The sequence below is a fragment of the Grus americana genome, chromosome 1 (assembly GCF_028858705.1).
Source record: "Grus americana isolate bGruAme1 chromosome 1, bGruAme1.mat, whole genome shotgun sequence".
NCBI lineage: Eukaryota > Metazoa > Chordata > Aves > Gruiformes > Gruidae > Grus > Grus americana.
Genome location: NC_072852.1, coordinates 3,106,974 through 3,128,046, shown reverse-complemented (window position 1 = coordinate 3,128,046; position 21,073 = coordinate 3,106,974). Strand labels below are relative to the sequence as shown.

Below are 21,073 nucleotides of genomic sequence, written 5' to 3'. Positions count from 1 at the left end.
CAATGGGACTGGGAAAATCAGGGATGATACCGGGATGGGGAATAAGGTTTGGAAATAAAGCTTCAGAGCGATGTAGAGCCAGTGGATTTGCTGCTTAGGATCAGGCTATCTGCAAACCAGACAAGCTTCGGTTACCAATGACCAGCACTCGATGGTTCAGAGAGTTTGGGAAGTTCTCGCAAATGAAGAGCATACAACTGGCCAGCCCAGTGTGATTAATGGCGAGCACGGTTGTGTACTCACAGAGATCCAGGATCCTCTAGGGTAAGGACCATCAATTCTGCAGCTGTACCAAACCTTACAGTCGGAAATAGGCTGAACACACAGCAGGAGTAGGAACATAAAGAAAATGCTGTTCACAATACTATATTACTGGGAGGAAAGAGACAGATAGAGGTGTGATGATTTCTCTTTAGTGATGCAGGGTTTGCAGCACAGGCAAGAACAGAGTCTGCCTTTATGCTTTATTCAGCATAAAATTTCCTCCTTTAATTTGTGGCAGGTATCCAACCCAATTTGGAGCAGCAACCACTAGCCATGGATGGGACCAGTGAAAAGATCTGACACAGCAAATCCTTCATCTTCAGCTTCCCACGTGAATGGCTAAAGAGAGCAGATGAGTGGGTACAGTCCCATAAAACAGGGATGGCTGGACCATCTCAAATCTTAGCCAGATCTTGAGTCCAACACACACATTATCACTAGTTGGAAGCAGTAATGCTGACTGGCATTTGCTCTTCCAAACCTAAAGGAAAGCTTCGTTTTACTGCAACCATTAGCAATATTTTTATAGTGACAACTGTACTGGAGATTAGGGGGGAAAAAAAAATTAGACATCTCCTTGTTTCATTTTCTCTGCACTTATTAATTCTGACCAAATTCCTAAATGCTTCTGGGTGGGTCTTTATGCACCCAGGAACCTCCTGGGTAGACACATGCCATTTATTTTATCACTCTGACTTTTACGTGACAGCTCTTCCACCAGCTGGCCTCTGTCTTCCAGCCCTTGAGCAGGTCAAATGAGGGACAGTCTTTTTTCTACATTTCTGTAGCACCTAGGGCAATTATGTCCCAATCTGGTTAGTTCATAACTTGCACATGTTAGCTGAAGCAATCTATTTCTGCTGACTCTGCAGGCTTGGAAAGAGATCTTTAAAAGATGTCGGAAGGCTGACTAGTCCATACTTCTGCACCAGAGCTCACCAGCCCTAAATGCCAGACGTATTCTGCAGATATGGGACTGCTACAGAGCACGACCTCTTATTTACAAATGAAACAATAAAACACCAAATAGACAGGGTTTTTTGCACAATACTAACCTACGGCATGCTTTACTTGGCTTTCCCTTACAAATAGAAAAAAACCCCCAGCATTAAGATTGTTTATAACCCTTAGCCACTCTGGCATAAAGGTACTTTTTGTCAAGTTCAAAACGGAGCAGAGCTCAGTGCAGCTGCTGCGTTCAGACCGAGATTCCCCCTGAGAAAAAATACCCAAGATCAGCCCAAACAAGAGATGTCCTCTTCAGACAACTGCCACTTCAGAACGCTTTGGCTAAAACCTTCTGAACCTCCCACCTTGACTTGGATTTTTTTTTTTTTTTTTTTTTTACAGTCAGGCTGAAGGGCAGTTGAGATGCCACCCCATCCGAAAGGCAAACGAAGGGACAGGACTTTGATGGAGACCCCCACGCTTGCACTAGCAGAGACATCCAGCTGAGACACAATTTCAAGCCCAGCAGCAGCAAGGGGGATTGACTCCACTCATTCTGCCGATAGCTGTAATGAGGCAGTGTGGACACAGCCCTGATAAGCAGCAGCTTTACGAGCATTTTGGAGGGGAAAAAAACCCAACCAACAAAACAGTCTGACATCTATCCCACCCCAGTCCTGTGATGCCCCATTTTACAGATGATGCAGGAAGCCCACCACAGGTACTTTCAGCAGGGAATCAGCTGCAAAACTCAACCCTCCCTTCCAAAAAATACCTGGATAACCTATTACTAATTTGCCATTAATTTCCTCTTCCAGTGACTTCGTCACCGCAAGGCAGAGGACAAGCCTAGCTGCTGCCGACGCATACAAAGGCCAATGGGAAGTTATTCTTAGAGCCCTGCCCGGCTGTTGCTGCAGGATAACTAGCTCCAAATCATGCTTGACAGTCTCGAGATACTGCTGAGCTAGACAGGACACCTATGGCCAGGATCAGATACAGACAAGAGACAGAATTGTGCTAATATGGGTAAAAAGATAATCACATGCTATGTTTGTTAACAGGAAGATTAGAAGAGAGCTGATGCTGTATACACACATAGAGGCTGCATTTGCAAGGAGATACACAAATCTATCCTGTACGGCATACAGACGCATTTATTTTTGCACAAAATTATGCAATTCCTGTACTCCCGGAGCAGGGCAGTGTGTGCATGCATAATTACACCGAGCATTAGCAGCAACACCTATAGCTCAGGTTGTCTGACATGTTCTGTACTAAGACTCGGTTTTAAGGTCCTCATTACTTTGACAGACCTGAACTGCTGAGGGGACAATTTCCTCAGCTCGGTGTCTGCCTTGGGCTAACATCACCGTAGAAAGTTGCATTCAGAATGGCTTGGGCAATTCTGAGAACTAAATTAGGAGAAAAGTTTTTGCAAGTTATTGATTTTTTTTTTCCTGTGTTTGACCTCGGTTACATTTTTTCCACTGTCTTACTAAAAAGCTTCCTTTCTTTGGAGCAGATAGTAAAAATTGGGAAGGTCCTCTGCTGCTGTCATGGGAATCTTCTGGCCATGCCTGAAAGTCTGTCTAAATTTGACTAAGTTACAGCATCTAATAATACATACATTGCAAGTAAAGATTTTGCCTTTTCCATTGCTCCCAAGATGGATCAGACAGCGCTTGGGCTATCACCACAGGATGAGTAAAACATGCTCAACATCAGGGATGAAGGGACTAAGCAGGTTTTTCCCTACGCTTAGTCGCTGTGTCAGCTGGAGGCTGTTGTGGTGCTAAGCACTGCTGCTGAGGAAAACTCTTCTGTGCTCCCTGATGGACTTATGCTGCAGCTCAGCTTAATTAACCCAATCTCGGAAAGCGAAAGAGGAGGATGCTCTTACACAAGGAAAAGAAGGCTGGAAAGTGGAGGAGGGGGAGAAAACTGGGCAGAGACAATTTAGGAAAAGGCATATGAGCAGGGGCTGGGAAACGTGGGCAGATTGCAGATTTGCAAGTTCTGTAACCACTGAAACATTCCCTCCTCATGAATGGGGCATTGATCCCACGGCTCCTGAGTTTCCTCATTCCCCAAGATGGGTTTCCTCTAGCTGCTGACAAATCTGGAGGTCAAATCAGTTACACAAAGTTGAAGTTCTGGGGAGAAATTTCCAGTTTTGCCTTGCTCAAAAGTTTAGAAAATGTATATCGAAACAAAAAAAATGCAACTGCAGAAAGGAAAAGAAGGAAAAAGAGCAGGTAGCTGCTGAATTACTGCGGACTTATCCAGCATCTTCCCTAACCCTTCTATGTTCATTGAGAAGAGGTTGCAGGAGGTCTTCCTGAGCAAAGGACATTTTCCCCTTCCAATTCCTTCTAAACATCAATATTTAATGTCAAGCTTGGAGGTACCAAATTATGAGATTTAACAGAATCAGGAGCAGCACCCCTTATTTACAGACTATTCCTATATATTTTAAAACCACGTGAATGACATGGGAGGATGGGGTGGCACGGAGCCTGGCGACATGAAGCTGCTGTTATTTCGCCGTCCCACCATAGCTCACGCCAGCACATCGCTGAAGAGCCCTTCCAGCTCCCCACAATAAAATAACACATTGCTGCTTGCAAGGGCAACCAGCAGCTCTAATCAAAACGTTCCGACCAAGAACACATCCCCACCTCCAGAAATCTCAGTCTAGAAACACCCCAGGGAGACAGAGGTCCAGGGAGGTGATGACTTGGTTAAGAGTCAGCGCGGCTGAGACAGAGATACAGCCCATGTGTTTAATCCCCAGCTCAGTGCAACAGCAACAACTATTCTGCAGAGCCATGCGTGCAGCACCAGCGGAACCTCCTCTATAGCTGATTTTCTCTTTTACCACCTCCTTTGGTCCGTGTTTGAGGAACACACGCACCCTAATGGCTCTGGAGCGGTAAATTCCCATCAGTCTTAAACCCGTCCACTCTGCCAGCACTTTGCCAGCATCAGCAGAATAGGCGCATCGTACACTCGGGTGTCATTGTTCAAGCTGCTTTAAATAGTTCAGTGGTCACCGTGCTCAGCTGTGAGTCTGCATGGATGCGTCCAGGGCGTCCTGAAATGATACAGCGCAGAGTTCTGCTGCTGGCACCCAGCCTGCGGAGCCCAGGGGAGGAAGGGAGGAGGTGTCTGCTCCGGCTACTCTGCTGCTGAAGCTTTCTGCAATTTTACATGCGCTTCCCTAGACTGACAAACCACGAGAGGAGACACTGTCAGGCTGCCATCAGCAATGGCACTTTGTAGACAGCTTGCTGCTGCTGCAGAGCACAAACCTCTCCTTCTCCTTCCATAAATATCTTCCCTGGGCGAGACACTCAGACATGGACGGAAACTGCAGGTGCTTTGCGCTTTGCAGGATCCGACCCTTTGTTTGCACGAATAAATGCCTAGTGCTATCAACAGCCACTAGGAGGGTGATGCAATTGTTTTAGCTATTTGCACAGCCTCATAATTGGAGATCCATCATCACAAAGCATTAGCTATTTTAGGATAGGTGTTACAGAGAAAAGCCAGTACCTGAAACAGGCATACGAGCCCGTTCAGTCTGCAAAAGATAGTTTATGGGTTTGCAATAACCAGTGGTTTCAGACTGGGGTCATTCATACTACCCAGAAGAAAGTTACTTGTTTGCTTAGAGTCAGCTGCAAGCAAAGCGTCACCCCAAACTCTAATTTAATCCAGATCCAAACACCATCTGCTTTGTTCATCTCTGCTCGCAGAGTCCAAAGGCACCTGTGTCTGAGACAAGGGGCGTTTTTAATGTGAGGGCGTGGGAAGGTCATCTCTGTTCATAAAATCCTGCTCATTAGAAATAGAGACCTTGATAACACAGGCTGTAAGACCTGAAGGAACACTACAAAACAGATGCACAGGTGCTGAAGGAGTAAGATCCACAGAGGACTGTTTCCCATGTGCCCACCACTCCCCGAGCTGCATTGCAGAGGACAAGCCTGCCCTCATTTTCCCACTGCCTCCATCTCTCCACTCATACCTCTTTCCAAAACAGGTCTTGTTGACCTCTTCCCTCACCCGCAGCATCCCACAGCTGCACTTTTGAGTGCTGCACAAGTCTCAAATACTCTAAAAACCATGCAAGCCTGTACCCATGCACCCCTGCCCTTTGGGGATGCAGTCACAACTGCTTCGACTTGAGGCAGGAGCATCCCTCCTGCTCGTGAAGAGCATCATCTGTGCTCCAGCCCCTGGGGGCCTTGGGTAAGGGGCTGGAGCACTCAGCGCCTTGCCCTGGCTCCTGCATGGCTGGGACACGCAGCTTGGGGCCGGCTGGGGAGGCTTGGGTGGCCGCAGATGGGTTTTAATGACGAGGCATCCACTCAGATGGGAGGTTGGGCTGAAATCTGCCCTCGCTTCAAAAGTTAGAGGCTGTAAATCTTTTGCTTTGACTAGAGGAAAAAGGCAGGGGCGAGAGGAAGGGAACTTAAGTTTGGGTTGTTGGCGGTGGCGTTGGGCTGAATGCAGCATTGGTTTGTTCTAGGTGCTGTTGAGCTTATCAGGCCAGATCTGGGGAGCGCATCCAGGCGCCGCTTCTGCGCTTATTTATTTTTTTTTACTTAGTAAAATGAGAGTATAGTGACAAGTAGAGACACAGACTTCTCCAAAAAGCAGCGAGACCATCTAGCAACTCCCTTTGCCAGACTGACCCTTGCTAGGTCGGTGTCGGCAAACACACACAGGAAACGTAGGACTTGCCACGTGGACCAAACCACGCTCCAGCAAGTCCACGGCCGTGGCTCAATACCATGGGGCCCATCAAACTCTGAATTGTCCTCTGTCTCTGCAGTTAGTAGGAAATCACCATCAGCTGCCTGCAGAAGGGAGCCCACAGCTCACAGCTGCGGTCCTGCCAGACGCCGGAGAGCCGGGATAAAAATTGTAGGCAGCGTACACAGGTGTAAAAATGCTATCACAATTCAATGGGTTATTAATAACAAGATATTTCTCCTCTGTGGCCATCTGCATCCCATACACCCCCACAAATCCGGCACTTTCCTCTTCCAGCTACAACACTCTCTCTCTCGTTCAGGGCAGATAATTCCCTTTTATTCTTTGCCTTCAAATCACGCACGAAGGTACCACTCAACAGGCAGTTTCTCTGGTACGGTCCATGCAGACTAAGATTGTGCCAAGCACCATGAACTCAGAACAGAGGCTTTTCTACCAAGGTGCCAGAAATAATACAAATAAACTCTTCTTCTCTCCCTGGCTTTATATCTACAGCTCCCACACATCACTACCAGCGGGGTTTTAAAACTAAAACAGACTGGGCCTACGTGGCTTGAATTTATTCTGGAAATTTATCTCTTCTTGCTGAAAGCTCTGTGTTTGCTTGATCTTCCTGCCTTCCAAGTCCTACAAGTGCCACATGTTGCACAGCTGGATTCCTGACAGAGAAAGAAAACAGGAGGGAAGAAAGAACAGATTTTATACATATATATATATATAAAAATATACACACAAATGCAATGGCCGAGGTTTTCAAAAGTCGCCTGTGAACTTCAGCAAAGTAGCTTCAGATATCTCCAAGGGACCTATGCGCAGGAAACACAGAGCTCTTGAGCTTCCAAAAATCTGCTCTCCGCGGGCAGAAGAGGAAGGAAAAGAAAACAGGGAGCTCCGAAGGACTTGCTGCTCTGAAGATGCTCAAGACCAGCTCTTGCAGGAAAGGATTTGCAGAAAAAGCTGTATTGGGGAAGGCTGGAGATAAGACAGCCAGGAGGAAGGATGATAGATCTTTGTGGCAGTAAGGGAAATGCTGACTACTTTTAATTCTCAAACTTACTGGGGTGTGACTACTAAAATAATAATGTGTTTGTCCAGCTCCAGGAGAATTTGTTCACCCTCAGCAGCTGTGACAGGGGAATACCCCTGGGCTCCAGCACAGCTAATGGTCCACACAGACATGGGCAGCAACATCCACTTCCAGCATGCCAAGCCAGCTATAAAGCTAACGGGAAGAAAGTGTGTTCATCCTGAGCAGCATTTTTTTTAAAAAAATATCACACCAAAGGCAAAAAATGAAGAAAATGTTATTTCCTGTGAAATGAAGTATTGCACTCTAACAGGAGGGGGAGGAAAAATCAAAACCAAAGCAAACTAGAGATTCAGTTCATAAATACAGGAGAAGGTCAGCTTCCTCCTCGCCAATAACTCGGTCCCGCAGGAATCGAGCATGGTATTTGATATTTTATTCCTTCCTCTGTGTGGGAAGGGCGACACACGTATCCTCCACCCCTCCGTCCACCTTCCCCACCACGTAACAGCATCACCATAACCTGCGTTAGGTCCCTTCTGCCAACCACCCTGCTTCAGCAGCAGCATAAACCAGTTTAAAATCCGCTACCTCTTAACACTGAGCTGAGGAAGGGACAATTTTTTTCTGCGTTTCTGAATAGGCAGTTGCTGTAAAACCTTCTGCCTCAGCCCAGCAACAACAAGACCTTGGAAGAGGCTAATTACGGGTGGCGAAAGTAAGTCACCCACTAGCAGAGAGCAGTGGAGAAGAGACAGGCAAGCACAAACCTACACCTGGAGACCTTTTTGCTTATTATTAAATAAAGCTGATTCTGCTGCCTGTGTTACCAGGGCAGGAGAAACAAGACAGGAGGGAAGACAATCACTAAGTGAAACCACTGCATGGAAGGGGCCATGTTTTTCTCTTCCAACTCACCGTCGCAAGTCTAAGGAGCGCAACCTTCAAGCATCACACTGTAACTTTTGCATATCCTTGTGCAGGTATGGAGAAGCCTCAAATTTATCCTACACACGCGCAGACCCCCCCCAACAGAAGGAGGGGGGACAGAGCAGGAAAGCAGCCCGCATGGCCACGTAGGCTGCTGCTGGGGGGAACACAGCCTGTGCATCGGCCAGCGGGAGCCACGGAGATGTCTAGAGGAGCATGAGTCCGTGCACGACCAAGGACTGAGAAAGCAGATTGTCACTGAGTTGCAATCTGCTTGGGATGTCCTCCAGGCTTGTGGCACCTGGTGCTGCCCCACTTGAGTGCTCATGGCCAAGGTCCGGCTGAACCATTTGAAGGGACGAGAAGTGGTGCACAACCTTCATCCTCTGCCCCTGACAGTCCCTCAGTAACCCCTTTGCAATCAGCAGAGCCTGGACCAGCACCTCCTGAAAAGCATTAAAATAACCAAGCTTACAGGAAGCCGCATTCCCAGACACAAAGGTTTTCCCAAGATCACACCATTTATTCCTAGTCCTGTGGTGGAGCAAAACCTCAAACTTTTTCCTCCCTTCCCTCTCCTCCCTATAAGCTAGAGAAAACTCTCTCCCACTAGTGCCTGATCAAGGGATGTTGGAGGAAAAAGAACTTGGCTTGCCCTAAATCCCTCCTAACTCTGGCTGTGCAGCAAGGCTGCTCTTCCTTCTCCAGAAATCTCATCCTGGACCTGCATGACCTTTCCCAAACTGTGGGCAAAACTGGCCAGAATCTGTGAAAAGTACAGGGTGAACAGACTGGCATTTTTCTAACCATGCGTATTTTGCATTTGTGCAAAGAAATGTGCATATAAATGTGTATTTTTATGTATATGTAAAAGACATACACATACATATATATATATGGATGCATGCATGAAGTTGTATTTAAAGAAAAAGGGACCACAACTACAAAATGATGAGACAGCTGGGCACACGCTGGTAGTACGATGCAACACTAATCTCTTTCTTACACTGTAGGACAAGACTTCTCTGAAATGAATGCAAAAAAAGGGTCCAAACAGCTGGAAAAAGGGTGATGCATGTGAGGAACTCTCTTTTCTCTGGCTCATGCCTAGCAGAGAGTGTGTGTGTGTGCGTGTGTGTGTGTGTGCGAGCTGCAGATGAGTCAAAGTCTGAGGGCTGCCTTGTGTCAGCCATTGACTGTGCCAATGACAGCAGTTCCCGACAGCCTTTAATAACGCCACTTGCTGACTCCAGAGCAGGGACGGGGGGGGGCAGGCGGAGGGGGGGAGGCGAGCCGTTCTCCTTGCAGGCTGGTGTACAAGCCATCCCGCGTCCTTGCCAAAATGTGTTACAGGCACCCGCTGATGGCTCTGTAATTGCAGCCTGCGCTGTGACGTGTTATCCTTAGAAGTAACAGAGGACACAGCCGGGACAGCAACCTCAGGTACTCAGGAGAAAAGAAGGGGGGGTCCCATGGCCAGGAGGACATGGAGACGTACTGAAGTTAGGCAGGGGTGGACCGGATGGTGGCTCAGCCCTACCACAGTTCCCAGAGCATCACAAGGTACCTCCATGTGTTCACACTGCGAACACCCAGGTTTACACTGGAAAGCAACCAGGAGACAAGGAGTTATCTCCACTTCCACGCAGAACAGGTAAAACAGAGAGAAATATGTGCAGACAAGCAGATCACAATGAGAAGACACAAGCCCGGCTGCCCACCTACGCCTTGGTTCCCCAGTGTGAAGGTGGGAAATAAGTCCCTACCAGGTCTCATGGATGCTGGAAAGCTCAGACTTGTGAAGATGCTAAAAATCCTCAGCTTAGTCCAGATTTGGAAAGCTTTGGGAAGAGCTTCGGAGCGCATCATGTTCTGATTATTTACTTCTCCAAGCTAAGGAGAGACCTACTTCACACACCGCCTCCCGGAGAGGCGTTAAAATCAGGCATGTAAAATAAGAAGGAAATGGAAATCGACTTGATAGCTCCTTCCTCTTCCTAATGGGTAATACTTACCTAATTATGCCTGCTTGCCATTTCTTTTTCCTGCTTTCTTTAAGATATTATGCAGAGAGAAATTTGTCCTAAAACTTGTTACTTTCATTCAGAGGCATGTCTTTGAGCTGTTCGCCTTGCCAAGGCAGGCAAGGGCAGCAACTCCATTATAAGGGAGGAAAAAAACCCACCCTGAACGGCTTCAGACAGGCGTTGGTTTTAGCATCCAGCTCCTGCTGCACGTGGCTCACCTCCCTCCCCTCCCTTCTCCATCCTCCACCCAGGCAGAGGGGTGCAGCTCCAAGGATGCCCCACGCCTCCTGCCCTCGCTGGGCCAAGGCAAGAAGCTCCTGGTCTCTTGGAGCCACTGCAGAGGTCAGGCAGGTAAAGATGAAGGCTGCAAAGATGCTCCGAGTCTGGCAGCCAAAATGACTCTGCTCTCAGCAGGGATTTGGAGAGAAATCTAAGACTTCATGGTCTCACGGCTGGTGGGATCCAAGGGGGCATCCCACACCAGTGTCAAGTCCATGCCATCCCTTGGGTGACTTCTTTTCAAATGCATCAGTGCCACAAACCAGTATCCAAGTAACTGGCTGCAGCTCAGAGTAGAGAAAAAGCGGTCACAGAAGCAAAACATGACCCCTCCAGGCCCATATCAACATGAGAGACCCTACCAAAACATAGCAAACCTTCGTTTGCTACAGCCAGCTTCCCTCCTTTAGGGGAGGTCTCGTTTAGTGCTATGCTTCATTGCACCAGAAGCAGGGGAGGGGTCGGCACATGCAGGACATGCAGGAGCGTCTCCCACCCCAGCCGGTTGCTCCCAGCCGTCCATACAACAGAGACAGGTTGGATGCGACCCTACACTAACAACTGAACACTGCACTTGGGGGACGGGTTGCAGGGGTTTCTGGCAGAGTGAGGGGTGAGCATTCAGCCCTCTAGACCCCCACAGTGGACCTCCCCATCCGTCCCTCCCCCTCCAACCTACACTTCCCAGGAAGACCCTCCCTTCTCCCCCCGCCCCCGCCAAGCCCTGCTCTTGCACCCCAGGTGTTTTTTTTTCTCTTCTCTGCAGGGAGCACAGCTTCCAAGAAGGAAAATACAAAGCCCAAAGGGATTGACTTCAAGCGATGAAACGGGCTCTGCAAAGGAAGGTGTTTTATTCCTGCTCGAAGGGGTGCTTTAAAAAGCCTCCTTTTGTTTCCTCAAAAGCTGGGAAGGATGTTTCCCGGTCCCAGCCTGGTAGGCTGGGGAAGGTGGAAACCAGGAGAAATTCAGGGAACTTCAAGGGCCACACTCTGCAAGCAACAGCAGAGATTTCCCTATGCCCAAATCCCTCCATATCCAGCATCCTGCACTGGTCCAGCCGTTCCTGCATCCCTCCCCACCCCACATCTGCAGCAACTGTGTGAGAAGGGGCTGAGCCACCCCACCCTCCCACCGCAGCTGCACCAACCAGCCCTGAAACTTCACCTCCGAGTTGTTAATTCTGCATCAAGAAAAGCTGCCTTGTTTTCTTTTTTCTTTTTTTTCTCTCCCGCCCCACCAGCACCAGGCATTTTCCAGGGAGTCCTTTAGATCTAGGAGGCAAAGAAGGAAGAACTGCACAGCTAATCCTTGCTGCAAGCAAAGGCAAGCCCTCCACCTCCAGGCTGCATTGTACCTGCCCCAGCCAGAGAGGGAAAGCAGCCCCACTCCTCCCAGTGTCTCCAGGCATCCCTCCATCCTCGCAGCCGTTCACCTCCTGGCCCCACCAAGCCACCCCTCTGCAGCGGCTGCAGCATCCTCAGGGCTGCTGGGATGTGAAGGACAGCGGGATGGAGGGAGGTTTCCTTGCAGAACCACCTCTGCAGTGCTGCCACCTTCGAGGGGAAGCCATGAACTTGGGGGCTGCAGGCAGGAGACCCAGGCATCTGGCTTTGCATCTCTGCTTTACCTCCCAGCTGTGCATTCCCAAAACCAACGGATGTGTCTGGAGTGCTATATAATGGGGCTCCTTGCAGGACCCCCTGCAGCAACCCTCAGCCAGAACATTGCTCAGCACCCAGCTTACAGAAGATACCTATTCCTACCCATTCCTGAGGAGCGAGAGGAGCCCCCAAAATAGGCTTTGTCCCACCCAGGGTAGCTGGAAAGCAATAGTTGAGGCAGGCAGAGCGATACCCTTAGCACCGCTTGCTCTGTTCGGTATCACGCGGGCCGCAGCCAGCCTCGGAGGGGCCTTCCCTGCACAGCCTGGCTGGGTGCCCAGCTGCAGGGGGGCTCAGGCAGAGCAGGAGCCCGGGACAGGAGCACCGGAGGAGCTTCCCTGCCTCCCAGTGCGGAGGGATGGGTTTGCAGAGAGGCGGGGGGGACTTCAGCAAACAACAAGGAGCAGTGCATGCAAAGAGATAAGAGAAGGTATTTACCAGGCAATCACTACAAGGTCCTGTGAATATAGTATTTGTGATGGATGAATAGACATATTATTACAGAACTTAATGCAAACCCTTTGCACCAAATGGTGACATGCGATTACTAGTTTGGAAATAACTAAGCTCATTATAATGAAACGCTTCACTCAAATCCCCCTCCAAAGGATGGATCTGACGAAGGAAGGAACCTGTGACAGGAACATACTGGGGGGATTTGTTTAACCAGATCAGCCTGCTGGGCTAGCACAGCATGGTTGCTTGCCTCCAGCGTGGCTAAAGCCTGGCTCGCCAGAAAGCATAACCCACCAACCTGCGTGGACAGGGCAGGCAGTATCCCACACCCAGCATCGGGCTCTTCCTGGCACGACCCTGCATTTAAGAGATGAAAAGAAGCACCTTTCAATAATAAATAATAATGCTAACTATGTGTTTCTATAGCAACTCATCACCATAGCAGCTAAGCGCAGGAGGAAAACTCAGAGCTGATCCTGCCGTCTTCAGGGTGAGGAGGCAATTGCCCTTCTGGAGATGGCTTCGGTGGTGGCAGAGCTGGGACTTAAACCAACAACTCACCCTCCAGGTTGTCCCTGAGCGCTGCCCTCCCCAGGGGAGCTGTCTGGGGGGGTGGCTGGATGCTCTGGAGAAGTGGAGCCTAGGGTTCAAGGGGTGGTGAGGGTATGCAGCCTCAAAAGCACCAGGCATTGAGATCATTGCAACCCTCCAGATGAGCCCCGGGGCTCCAGGGTGGCTGGAAGGAAAAGGGACTGTGGCAGGGGACACTTCCCCCCTCCATCCAGCCAGGAGGACACCACGAAGGGGAGAGTACAAAGGGTGAGACACAACCAAAAAGAGCAAATGCCAAAAATTAGCCGTGCAAATACCCACCCCCCAAAACATATCTCAGGGTAACAGCTTACAAAACTTGGTGCGCTTTTAGCAAGAACCAGAAATTTGCACAAAAACCCTGACAAATAAAAGGAGATTCCCAAAACAGCCCAGAAATTCCCTTTTTTTAAGCTAGCAAGTCAAGCAGATATGCCCATCCTAATCTGGGGGGGGGGGGGGTTGTTTCCCCACCACCACCTAAATTGCCCATTGAAGAAAAATCCAAGCAAAAGCCTTTGATTAGCTCCACAGCTGGCGTGGTGGTATTCCCGGCTCACCTCCTCTCCCTGGCAGGGCTGTGGTGACAGAACCTTTTTCTCCGATGTAGAAGAGCCTCCTGCCCCTCGCCACCTCTGAAAGCCTCTTCCCAGCCAGCAGAAGCAGGGGACACTGCCCAGGGATGGGACAGTGGCCATTAGTGACTGTTAGCCGTGTACACGATGCTGTTCCTCAGGCTGGTGAGTAAGTTCCCAACCAGAACCTCCCCGGTTTTATCACCTCACTCAAAAGTGAGTCATTTGTAAAGGTCATTAGAGCAAAACGACTATTAGATGATGGCTAAAGGGACAGTCACTTCTAGAAGACCACCTCCATTTGATAGATGGGGAAAAAAGAAGCCAAGGGACTTGCTCAGGACCACGGGGCAGCTCTCTGGCAAATCAAAGTCTCCCTTTGGCAGCCCAGAATAAGATTCCCTAAAGTAAAATAAAGCTGCGTTGCACACCAAGCACTTGCTATTCCATCAATAGGCAATTGTAACAGGATACACCTCCTTAGTCTCTAAATGAGTTTTCTTTCCAGCACTACATTATAGACAAATCCCCGGTCACAAAAACCAAATAAATCCCTTTTCACAATCAAATATGCTCTAACCAAGTCAAACAGGGCCACACACACGTGTGGCGAATCTGTAAACCTTTCTCAACTTCCCAGCACGACCATCTTCCCTTCGGGGGTGGGGCGAAAGGCGAAAAGGAAAGGAAAGAAAGAACATTTAATAGAAGAAATGAAGTGGCAATTTCCCAGTTCAGCTGGGGATCAATATGTGGGCTCCTCATGGTTTCTGTTTCAAAGGGGCTGAGTTCTCGCCGCCGAAGCCCAGACTGACACGACGCCAGTGCTTGACTTATGAGTACTTCATCTCGGCAAGATATTTTTAATTTAAATCTTGCCGCAGTTGAGTACGAAGCCATCCGGGCTTTGATTTACTGCTAATTCGTCGCTCCGATTCCTATAACTCTCAACTCAAGTCACCAAACAGTTTAACACTGAGACACTCACCAGCGAGGCTCTTCATAAATGAGCGTCGGGGGGCTGCTGGTGGCAAGTGCACGTTGCTCACTTCAGAAGAAACAGCAGGTATATAAATATTAACCATCTACACATGGTCCCCGAGTCCAGCATCACTTCACTATTTCAAAGGAAAACGATACTGGGATTAAAAAACCCTCCACCACCCTCACCTTTCCTCCCCCATATAGTGTTTTACGCTCAAGGAGAAATAACACACGGGTCGGGGTGGCTCATTTTGCAAACATTTACATGCATTTGGTGCAGCGTTGGCTGCAAGGGTTCACCAAGCATCAAGATTTATTCTTCTGGCCCTTGCACAAGCTCAGAGGAGGGGGAAGTGTGTGAGTATATATCATGCAAATGCCTGTAATGGAAACCTATCACATATTATCTGCATTAGATCCACACATTCGTCCTGTCAGAAGGACAAGGCAAATTCAAGTGCCAGTTTGCTCCTGTAAATTTATCGCCAATGGCTTGGTGGGAAAGCCCTGGCAGACCATTCGGTATGGATAATAGAGCTGGAAGGAGACTCAGACATCAGGCATGAAAGCCGAGAGAGACGGCGATGCAAGGTCTCCCTTCTGGGTCACCAGCGCAAATCCATCCACGCTCATCGGCAGTTTTTGTTTATTCCTATGCAAAATAAGCCTGTGAATCTCAGCATCTTGACTTTTGGGTCTGGATTTCTGTTTCCTGGCATGCAGTATTTAAAAACACTGGAAAGCCTTCTCAGCAGCAAAGCCGAGAGAGCAAGTCACAGAGTCTACAAATGACTACTCTCTTTCTAGTGAAATCCCTCCCCAAAGTAAGGTCAAAGCCACCTGCTGATAGGCAGCATAGTGGGGATGGAGGTTTCAACCCAATCACTGCTCCCGCTCAGGTCTTCAGGCTCTCCTCCAGCCCTGAGAACTTGGTGTCTTCTACAAAGATTAGTATTTGAGATAGAAACAGCTGGGAACATTGTGCTTCAGCAAAGAGTTTGCTTCCTCCATAGCTCCAGGAATCACCTTTGAAGAGCACGTGTCCCCAGCAAGGTTCACATTAGCTGGAGCACTGAGCTGCATGGACTACAGGTGCCTAAAATGAAATGACCATTGGGTGTCCAAACCAAAGGCTTCAGAGCATCTCTAAGGGCTCCCAGAGGGGTTTGTTTGTGGGTTTTTTTACAAATGGAAGGGTTGCAGGACAAATGCCATGCTACACTGACTCCTGTTGCAGGGGATGCAGGGCAGAGACTTGGCACCTCTTATCTGGGTGGCAGCTCAGCACCTTACAAGATGCAACCAAGGAAGGACAAGGTGAACTTGCACCAACAAAGAACAAAGAAAAACAGATAGTTCCAGTGAGATGACTAAAAAGAAAACGCAAAGAGGAATGTCAATTCTAGAAAATCGCCACGCAGACTGTCAGTATCACAACACATCTCATTTTTGCAATAATCTCTCCATTCCCAAAGGTGATTAAAAGCATTTTGTACCCAATTTTAAAGATACATGAACCAAGGTTCCTGAGAGCACAGCTGCCACCTGGCCAATTCACTAACGCAAGATGATATTTTCTGATTTTAAAGCACCCACCTATCATTTTAACTGGGGGAAAAAAAAAATCAATCTTGAAAGACCATCTAGTGAAAGACCTTAAAGCCCATCTAGTTCCAACCCCCTCCCATGGGCAGGGACACCCTCCACTAGCCCAGGTTGCCCAAAGCCCCATCCAACCTGGCCTTGAACACTGCCAGGGAGCCAGGGGCAGCCACAGCTTCTCTGGGCAACCTGTGCCAGGGCCTCACCACCCTCACAGGGAAGAAGTTCTTCATAATATCTAATCTAAATCTCCCCTCCTGCAGCTTCAGGCCATTCCCCTTATCCTGTCACTCCCTGCCCTTGTCACCAGCCCCTCTCCAGCTTTCCTGTAGCCCCTTCAGGGACTGGAAGGGGCTCTAAGGTCTCCCTGGAGCCTTCTCTTCTCCAGGCTGAACAACCCCAACTCTCTCAGCCTGTCTCCATAGCAGAGGTGCTCCAGCCCTCGCATCATCTTTGGGATCTTGGCTGTTGAAACACAGGCTCAAGGGCAGGGGACCACCCACTGTTCTCATCTCCAGGTACCACCTGGAATTCAGTTTGTATTTCATGGCCACAAGTGAGGATCCCCATCAATAAATGCAGACTGAGCCTTTTGCCTCTCTGTGCCTCAGTTTCCCATTCTGCACCAGGGGAATGAGAATACTTTCTCATTTTTTTTAAATACTTCAGAGTCTGCATGAAAAATATCTGGGGAGCCCTATGTATTTATTTCTGTATTTTTTGTTGCAGGCTCCTTGAGAACTCAAACTTTAGGGATATAAAGTGCTTTTCACCCAAAGACAGTCATGCAGGGAAGCACGCTCATCACTGACATCCTGCAGTAAGTCAGTGGGTTTCCCAGACTCTCTGCACAGACGGGAAGTCTCGTTGCCTTGGGCGCCTGGAGCGGTTGGTGTCCATTAACTGAGTTGCAAGCAAGAAGGAAGGAGTGAGAAAGAGCCCTCTGAAGCCTTTTGTCACACTAGTGGGGACCAAAAAGGGGTTTTTATTTGATCATCAAGCCGTTTGAGGGCTTTACTATGGGAAACAGTCATAATCCAAATTGCATCCGTAGGCAAGGACGAGGATTCTTGGGCAGGACGTGAGACTTTTGAGTCCCATCACTGCAGCTGCAAAGGGGTGACGTTAGGTCTCAGTCTCAGCGATGTGGGACCTCACTTTAAGGGATATTATGAATAATAAATCAAGAAGAGCCAAGTGACTCCCAGGACAGCATGCCATTTTGCTCAAAACCACCTGTAGGCAATGCCAAGCCACAAACTTTGGCACCGCTAACTCCCAAACTCAGAAGCCCTACCTCTAACACCCTCCCCACACAGGATCCCAATGCAGAGCACGAGCCTACCGTGCCAGCATCATTCTCAGCTTTTTAGGAAGGTTTTCAGAGTTCCCTTCCAAAAAAGAAATTAATTCCTACGCAGCGTTAACCCTCAGCATACCCGAGTATCGTAAGACCTTGCAAAGCTTTTCACCCTGGAGCTTGTGAGCGCGCAAATCAAACCCCGGCGCTCCGGGAAGGAGGTAGATTTTATTGCAACTGCTCAACATCAAGGATATTGTGAGGCAGAGACAAAGCAATTCAGTAAAAGGAAAAAGATGCAACACAAAAGGGGGTCCAGCATCCCTCCTCCCCTCCTCACCCTGCAAAAACAGAGGATTCAACACAAAACTGGCTCTTGCAACCCACTGCCCCCTGGGATCTGGCTGCAAAGACGGTTTCTGCCTCCTCGGTAGCGGATCTCAGCCGCTCTCATGCCCGTGCTGAACCCTTTGCTTTGCCACATCTACAGGCTGTCTAGCACCAGGCTCGCCGCGAGTGCAGAGAAGGGATGCTGGCAGGTGAATGCATGAGGAAAGGCTGGAATATTTCCTCTCCCTGTGGAGAAGTTCAGCATCTCTCTTAGGATTTGCAATAGCACTCATCCCTCCGCTAGCCAGGTGCCGGATTGCACGCTGAACAGATTTAACACCAGTCTTCAGCGCCTACAAGGCGGTTACGATCATCAAGCAAAAGCTTCCCAACAGCACCGTGACTGATCATCAGCCTGTATTTTAAAACACCCGTCTTGGACATAAACAACGCTTAGATCATGCGGCTGTCATTTATTTTGCATCTTACTGATATCGCCAAGTGCCGCTCGTTTAAGATGGGACAGAAAGGAAAAGCCTTGGGCTGGTCCCTTTGGAAAGGAGACACCCCCATGGAGGATGGGTCTGGGCAGAGGAGGGAAGAAAATCCCAGGCTTTCGTGACGGGGCTGGGGTTGCGTGTTTAAACCTGGCTGCACACGAAAAGCAGACACACATCTGTTGCACCGCTTGAAGCCCGGCACGGGTGAAGGGTCCCACACACAAACAAACAAACACACACTTCCCGAGGCAATTAAACCACAAATGAAACGCTGCTTGCATCCCCGAGACCTTAAGACAGTGGCTTAGCCAGGGGGAGGAAGCACCTAATCTCACACTGGGAGGCACACGCTGTAATTAAAATCACAGAGACTGCAAAGGCAAAGCACCCCCATGCTCCACTGGTCTTACCCGCTCATGGATTTAACCGGCTTCTATAAACAAGACCCGGGTGAAACAGAGGACAGATAAAATAAGTTAGCATGCTTTATGCCTTCCAAAATATTTGTGCAGGGCTGGTGCACACTCAAGATAAGTCCCTATAAGGCTGCGAGTGGTTGCATCGGCTGTAAAAATCCCCTGACACTGTCATTGTTCCCCCGGAATAGGAGCATCCCCCGGCAGTCCCAGGGGTCCCGGTCCAAACCTCCCCTCTCTGCACCGCTCACCCCCTCAGCCTGGGAAGCTTCAGACCCCCTTTGCTTTCCCCAAAACCTCGCATCCCAGGCATCGCATCCCGGTGGCGGAGGGAAGCCATGAAAAATCAGGTGCGTTTGCAGCGAGCTCTTCGGTACGGTTGCCCGGTGGCAGGGCTGGAAAGCAAAGCGGAGCAGACGCGGGGTTGGAAGTTTTACCGGAGAGGAGCGCGGCCACACGCTTTCCGCATGGTCCTTTCCATGAAGGCGAGTCCTGCAGGTCCTACACCCAAATCCAGCACGGCAGAGGCTGCATCCCTTCCCAGTGCGGGGAGCAGATGGGGCCCCAGGAGGAGGGTTTCCTCTGGGCTGGGTATGTAGCAGCCGCATGCAGCCACTACAAACTCAAACAGCACTTAGCCCTGCTGGGGCTGAGCAAGTGGGTTTGTTTATCTGGGAGGAACTCATCTGCTGCCGGAGTATTATATTTCCACCAAAACCATGTGCGGCTCGGTGTTTAGATCACTTCTCCCTGTCTACATAATTTAAGGGCATATGTCTGATAAACGAAGAGCATCAATACGCAGGTTTCAGTTGCAGCACACACATGCATGGAGGGAGGGAGGTTTATCAGCGCTGACTCCGCAGCCGGGATTTGGGCAGTAAAACTCTCCAGCACCTTGCAGGAAGGGAAACGACGTGGGGGTCCCCCCTTCCCTCCTAGGTGTTCCCCGCCGGGGGTGGCCCCTGTCCCCTTCCATCGGTCACCCGGGAGGCGCTGATCCTCCCCGGGAAAAGGGCTCTGTCTCCAGCCCCGTCCAGCTGCAACCTCGTCGGGAGCAGGAAAAGTTTGCAAATGCCTCCAGCCCCTCTCCCGGGGAAGGCACTGAGGCACCGAGGGAGGGAAAATACCCCCCGAAGGGAGGAAAATCCGCAGCCGGGGATGACCGGGGGTGATTAGGGACAGGCTGCGACGCTGGAGCCGCTACCTCCGGGGAGAAAAGTTGAGCCTTGTGCAAGGGAAAAAAGCCATCGGGGACCCGGGGAGGGGGGGGACACACACCGGGCACTGCGTCCTCTCCGCGCCGGGGATGTGGAGGAGGAGGAGATGCCCGGGGTCCACGCTGCGAAACCCCCCGGCATCCTCCCAAGCCGGCTCGGGAGGGGCGGAGGGGCCGTGCCCGGCCACCCCCGGCTCAGCCCGCTGCCCGCGGGGGTCCCTGCCCGCCAGCCCCGATCCCCTTCACACGACCCGAGGATGGGGAGAAGCGGCGGGGGGCAAGCCTCCCAGGGCCCCCCCCTCCACTCCCGCCAGGTGTGGAGGGCAGGTACCGCTGCAGCCCCACCGGCCCTCCCGGGGCATCCTCCGGGGCATTCTCTCGCCAGCCCCCGCTGCCCGGGCGGGGCGGGGGGCTCCTTACCTGGGAAAGCTCCTCGCTTGCTTTGGGTGGGTTTTGCAATATATTTTTTTTTTCTCTCCTTTCCCCCCACTTCAGTCTTCAGAGCAGGCGCCGCATTGACACTGCAGATGGTCTCTGTGTGTGTGTGTGTGTGCGCGCGCGTGTGTGTGTGTCTCTCTCCAATCCCAAATACTCCACGGAGGCGGAACACGGAGCCCCTCTCTCTGCACTGGGCAAACCGTGTCTGGCTCGCTCAGAGCGGGGGGGGACACACACACACACGCAGCTCCAGTTTTCACTCCCCCCCCCCCCCCAAATCAGCCCTTCCCTCCCTCCCCCAGCCCTTCCCCCCCCGCCTCTAAATCAGCAAGGAGGGGGGGGAGACAGGCAGCCGAGCTGGCAGGCGGGGTGCAGGCAGGGGATGCGCTACGGGGCCATGCCCGGCTCCGCGGCCGCCGCGCCGCTGCCTGCCCGCCGGGGAGGGCTCGCACTGCGGCTGTCTCGCCAGCCCTTCCTCCCCAGCCCTCTGCTCCAATGGTGGCTGCGGAGCGGGCTTTGACACCCAGGCTCTTTTGCAAACACAGACACACGCACAGACACACACCCCTCTTCCAAAAAAAGCCGGAGAGGTGTGGAAGTGCGGTAGCAACGCCAGCCCAGCACGCTAAGGAAGGATAATAAGAATAATTAAAAAATAAAAACGATAATAAAAATCCCTTTCTGTTATTTTTCTCTTTCTTTCCTTTTTTTTTTTTTTTTTTTCTGCAGAGAGAGTGGCCA

The 21,073-nt window shown here is 50.3% G+C and overlaps 1 protein-coding gene across 3 annotated transcripts in view; it reads right to left on the bottom strand.

Moving 5' to 3' along the window:
• PLXNA4 (plexin A4) overlaps nucleotides 1–20,585 on the bottom strand; it is a 454,779-nt gene extending 434,194 nt beyond the window's left edge. Inside the window, exon 1 of one of the 3 annotated variants that reach the window (XM_054806078.1) lies at nucleotides 20,315–20,585. The gene's annotated coding sequence lies outside the window, so the exon portion shown is untranslated. Of the gene's footprint in view, nucleotides 1–14,531; nucleotides 14,663–20,314 lie in introns of those variants that run through there. The other 2 variants (XM_054806099.1, XM_054806089.1) reach the window with 2 other exon arrangements.
• Between the last annotated feature and the right edge of the window lie 488 nt (nucleotides 20,586–21,073).